Below are 6,325 nucleotides of genomic sequence, written 5' to 3'. Positions count from 1 at the left end.
ACTGCTGGTTCTGTTTGGCAAGTCAGAAGCTAAATTAATTCTAGTTATCTGGGGCAGACAAAAAAAAAAAATACATCCTGGTACTTTAACTGTCTTTTGCTTTTGAGATCTTGAATATTGGAATGTAACCTGGGCCGTGGAAAATTTCAATAAGCAAGAACATGAGTATATAATCACACTTACTTAAGAACAGCCTGCCCTGGTTTTCTAAGTTTTATAGGTGTTTGTGCATTCTAAGTTCACTGAACAATACTCAAACTCTAATGGGTTTATTAAAAGTAATTTTACTACATACTTTCATGTTTATCCCTAGAAATCCAAATTAATGTTTACAAATTAGAAATGTTTAATTTTAAAAAATTTCCCCTGCGAAGGACTGGGGCAGCCCTCCATATTTACCTTACTAACATTAGAGGATCGTAAAAACATTAGACCTGTTTCAATTATTTTAACAGACTGGAGAGCTTGCAAATGGTGAGGACACAGAAGTATTTAAAATTGTGAACATTGCCTTAAAAGTTGGACATTGCAGAAATCAGAATGTTTGCCAGTTTTTGAAAAAAAAATGTCACCAAAAAAGTCCCAATCCATTCATTTCTTAAAGTACATTATATAGTAATGTTCAGAACAAGGAGTATATATGTGTAAAAAGTACATTACAGAAGTATTTATTTAAAAAAAAAATTGTCCTGGAAGTCCTGGAGATGAAATGGGGCGTATGAAATAAACAGAACTTCTACAATTCTACAAAATCTACAACTATTGGTTATCAATGCTTCACTTAGTTCAGGAATGGTCCCAGCTTCTTTGAAACTGGCAGCTATTACTCCAGTTCTCAAGAAGCCTGGCTTAAATCCTGAGAATCTCACAAATTATAGGCCCATCTCTAATCTCCCATTCCTTGCTAAACTGTTGGAGTGAACAGTAGCTGCTCAGTTAACAGAACATATTCAATCATGTGATCTGTTTGAGGTCTTCCAATCAGGATTTAGGAGGAAACACAGCACTGAAACTGCTCTTGTTAGGGTTGTCAATGATTTGCTGATGTCTTTTACTAACTCAGCTCAAAAATATGTTTGGCATAACTGGTACTGCATTAGCTTGGTTTCAATCCTATCTTTCTGGTAGGCAGCAGTTTGTTTCAATGGGAAGTTTTCGATCTGACACATGCTCCTTGTCACATGGTGTCCCCCAGGGCTCTGTTCTTGGGCCCCTGCTTTTTATTTTGTGCATCCTTCCTCTTGGTGACATCATTAGACATCATGGGCTGCAGTTTCACTGTTCTGCTGATGATGTCCAGATATACATTTGTACAAAACCTTCTCACAGCTTGCTACCTAGTGCCTTGCTGAATTGCTTAACTGATGTGAGGGTTTGGATAATGGAGAACGTCCTGAGCTTAAATAATAAAAAATCTGAAGCCATCATAATTGCTTCTCCTGCAACAGTCAGGAGGCTTAGTGACACTACTGTTTGTATCCCTGGTTTTGTTGTCTCTACCTCAAAACTAGTGAGAAATCTTGGAGTATTTTTTGATTCTACATTATCATTTGAATCACATATTAACAACACATGTAGGACAGCCTTCTACCATCTTAAAAATATTTCTAGGATTCGCCCTTTCCTCTCTTTCACTGCTGCAGAGACCATAGTCCATGCATTTGTAACTTCCCTGCTCGGGCTTTGCGCAGGCTGCAGTATGTGCAGAATTCTGCTGTTAGGGTGCTGACCCATACAAGATCATGGGAGCATATTACTCCAGTTCTAAGTCTTCTTCATTGGCTCCCAGTGAAGTACCGTATACAGTACAAATTGCTTGTGTTGGTGTTTAAATCCTTGCATGACCTTGCCCCTTCTTATCTAATTAGTTTACCTCAATCATACTCTCCAGTGCGTACTCTTCGGTCCTCAAGCCTCCATTTGCATGTTAGATTTTTTTCCCTCTCCCACAAGTACAGCTTAACAGTTACACCTTAACAAACTCTTCACTGTAGTTGCACAAATCCAGTTCTACATACACAGGTACAAAAATATCATAGTCTCACAGTTTTGCTCCAGTTGTAGCGGTAAATATTGTGCAAAACACATTTGCACACTCGTATAAAACTTGCACATTCACAAACCAACAGGTGAATCCGTGCCGAGCACTCCTGTAGAAAGTCTCCTCAGAAATATATATATATATATATTAGAATTTTTTGGGGGTAATATTTCTCCTGCAAAAACACAAGTCAATGACTACGTCTTCTTGAGTCTGCGGCTACGAGTCTTAAATGCTGTCTTTTCACTCACACATGACTACTTCTGCACGCTCTCACTTCTGCACAGTGAACGCGGATTGAAGCGCCCAGCCCCAAAAAGACACAAAGCACTTTTCCAGTTTTCTTTATGTTTTCCATCAGATATGTAAAAAAGAGTCAGAGGCGCTCAATCGCTGAACCAGGAGACGTCAGCCAATAGCATGACACCTGCCCAACAAGCTGCTCCGAACCCTGGCTCTACAGAATGCACGAATTAGTTCTGCACCATGCTCCATTTGATATATTTGGTGCAGAAGTGACTGTGCGTGGAAGTAGTCATGTGTGACAGCATTTGTGACTTGTATGTTCACATGTTGGTATGCGAATGTGTTTTGCACCATATTTACTGCTTCAACTGGAGCAGAACTGTGTGCGTATGATATTTTTGTACAAACCGGATTCCAAAAAAGTTGGGACACTAAACAAATTGTGAATAAAAACTGAATGCAATGATGTGGAGATGGCAAATGTCAATATTTTATTCGTAATAGAACATAGATGACAGATCAAAAGTTTAATCTGAGTAAATGTAACATTTTAAAGGAAAAATATGTTGATTCAAAATTTCACAGTGTCAACAAATAGCAAAAAGTTGGGACAAGTAGCAATAAGTGGCTGGAAAAAGGAAATTGAGCATATAACAAAGAGCTGGAAGACCAATTAAAACTATTTAGGTCAATTGACAACATGATTGGGTATAAAAAGAGCTTCTCAGAGTTTCAGTGTCTCTCTGAAGCCAAGATGGTAAGAGGATCACCAATTCCACCATTGTTGCGCAGAAAGATAGTGCAGCAATACCAGAATGGTGTTACCCAGCGTAAAATAGCAAAGACTTTTAAGTTACCATCATCAACCGTACATAACATCATCAAAAGATTCAGAGAATCTGGAACAATTGCTGTGCGTAAGGGTCAAGGCCGTAAAACTCTAATGGATGCTCGTGATCTCCGGGCCCTTAAATGTCACTGCACCTCAAACAGGAATGCCACTGTCAAGGAAATAACAGAATGGGCTCAGGAATACTTCCAGAAAGTATTGTCAGTGAACACAATCCACCGTGCCATCCGCTGTTGCCAGCTGAAACTCTACAATGCAAAGAGGAAGCCATTTCTAAGCAAGCTCCACAAGCTCAGACGTTTGCACTGGGCCAGGGGTCTTTTAGAATGGAGTGTGGCAAAATGGAAGACTGTTCTGTGGTCAGATGAGTCACGATTTGAAGTTCTTTATGGAACACTGGGACGCCATGTCATCCGGACCAGAGAGGACAAGGATAACCCAAGTTGTTATCAACGCTCCGTTCAGAAGCCTGCATCACTGATGGTATGGGGTTGCATGAGTGCTTGTGGCATGGGCAGCTTGCATGTCTGGAAAGGCACCATTAATGCAGAGAACTATGTTCAGGTTCTAGAACAACATATGCTCCCATCTAGACGTCATCTCTTTCAGGGAAGACCCTGCATTTTTCAACAAGATAATGCCAGACCACATTCTGCAGCAATCACAACATCATGGCTATGTAGGAGAAGGATCCGGGTACTGAAATGGCAGCCTGCAGTCCAGATCTTTCACCTATAGAGAACATTTGGCGCATCATAAAGAGGAAGGTGCGACAAAGAAGGCCCAAGACGATTGAACAGTTAGAGGCCTGTATTAGACATGAATGAGAGAGCATTCCTATTTCTAAACTTGAGAAACTGGTCTCCTCTGTCCCCAGACGTCTGTTGAGTGTTGTAAGAAGAAGGGGGGATGCCACACAGTGGTAAAAAATGGCCTTGTCCCAACTTTTTTGGGATTTGTTTATGCCATGAAATTTTGAAACAACATATTTTTCCCTTAAAATGATACATTCTCTCAGTTTAAACTTTTGATCTATGATTTGTGTTCTATTCTGAATATAGAATTAGATGTTGGCTCCTCCACATCATTGCATTCAGTTTTTATTCACAATTTGTTTAATGTCCCAACTTTTTTGGAATCCGGTTTGTACTTGTGTGTGTAGAATTGGATTTGTGCACCTGTAGTGAAAACATTGTGAACGTGTTACTGTTAAGCTGTACTTGTGGGGAAAAAAATCTATAGGTTTGCAACTCCTGACATGATTTTCTCTGTGACTTCAAATTTACTGATACACGTGTGACTATTTTCTACAACTACAAATTTCATTGTCACAGGTGCGCACCAAATGTACCTCTATAAACCACCCACCCCCACCCCCAAACAGGTGCAGCAAAAATTAATTAAAAAGCAAAGAAGAATATATACACTACACAATAAATTTTACACACTATTTAATTTCATAAATTCAGTTACATAGTCTGAAGCCTGGCGGTGATAAAACACAAGTTAAAATACTAGTAATTTGTATGGCGAGGAATAAAACAAATACATGTATAATTTGGGGTCAAACTTGGTCATATGATTAATCTGCTTTAATAATGAGCACATTAGCCTTGACAGCACTATTTTAAATCTTATATGTAGAATCTAAAAAGGCTCCATTCATTAGGTATTATGTGCACCGAAAAAAAATTCTAAATGTTTTTAACTGTAAAACCTATCTAACATAATGTTAGCTAGTTTAATCTACCTTTCTTTCCTCTCCTCTATTTCTCCCTCTCTTGCTCGCTTGTCAGGTGTGTAGAGATAGATGTGTAGTGCGGTATGCGTCAAAAACTGCTGTGTAACTTCAAGAATGCTGTGTTTTAGCTGGCTTGGGTAGATTGGAACAATGCTTTATATGAACTGATAAATACAAAGAAATACTTAATAAATCTTAAAAAAGTTTGTTTACTTTGCAGGTGGAGCATACCGAGGCGTCCTAAAAAGTAAAATTTTTTTATGTTGATGATAATAAAAAAAACATTTTAAAATTCATTAAGCTTACACTGATTTTGCCTCAGTATATCTTTGTCTTATTATAGAAATAGACCACCATAGCAAATCAGAGTGATTTGGAGAAAGTTTTTTTTTTATTTTTTACAAATGAGAAAGTTTGAGGCCTGTTAAGGGGATTCACATTACTATACTGAGAACAATTAATGGAATGTTAATAGGACCATTATTTGAAATAAAATCTCAACTTCTGACACTGCACTGGTGACTGTTCCTCTTATCTGACACAAGGTGCAAAAAAACAAACAGCAAAATAAATGCTCCACTGCAGTGCGCAATAGATGTTATATTGTATACATTCTACTAACTTGCAATTAGTGAATAAGAAAGAACAAGAAAACTATATCATGTTAAAGTAGCATTCAGGGGAAAGATGAATCTGGAAACATCAAGAAAAATTGACTTTTTTCACTTTCAGGGAACATTTCCAAAGCAGAGTTTCCACAACCATAATTGAATGCTAAGCGAATGTTTTTATGTTGCACATAATCAGAACATTTGAAGACAATGTTCCTAGAATGTAAAATTGTTGGTGCAAATGAAGTTGAGGTCATATTCTGAGAATGTTATCCTAACTTCAATATTAAGCAAACTGGACAGATTAGTGTTGAGGGAACATTCCAAAGTAACCAAAATATAACATTATGGGAACGTTCTAAGAACATTCCAAGACAACGTTCCTAAAATGTTAAATTATTGGTGTAAATAATGTTGAGGTAACATTCCCGGAACCTTTTTTCTAACTTGAGTAAAACGTTCTGAGAACGTTAAAAAAATGGACAAATTCACGTTGAGGGAAAATTCCAGTGCAACGTTCCCACAACCAAAATGGAACGTTAGGGAAACGTTCTGAGAACGTAATTTTGTTAGCCGTGCTGTTGTATGCACTTTATAATAAAACTTATACTACTCACAGAGTGCACTAAAAAGAGACACAGAAGGTTATATTATCTGAATAACAATGCACTTTTTGAGTTCAAAACCTACGTTGACCAACATTGTGCACTACGTAGGGTGGGAAAAATATTTAACATTCAGCCTAGTGTTTTGTTGTTGTTGCTTAGCGACACCAACAGAACATTGTAGGCCTGTGCGCGTGCGTGCGAGAGAGAGAGAGAGAGAGAGAGAGAGAG

The sequence above is a fragment of the Hoplias malabaricus genome, chromosome 7 (assembly GCF_029633855.1).
Source record: "Hoplias malabaricus isolate fHopMal1 chromosome 7, fHopMal1.hap1, whole genome shotgun sequence".
NCBI lineage: Eukaryota > Metazoa > Chordata > Actinopteri > Characiformes > Erythrinidae > Hoplias > Hoplias malabaricus.
The sequence above is the reverse complement of the archived record's forward strand: the minus strand, read 5'-3'. Positions refer to the sequence as shown.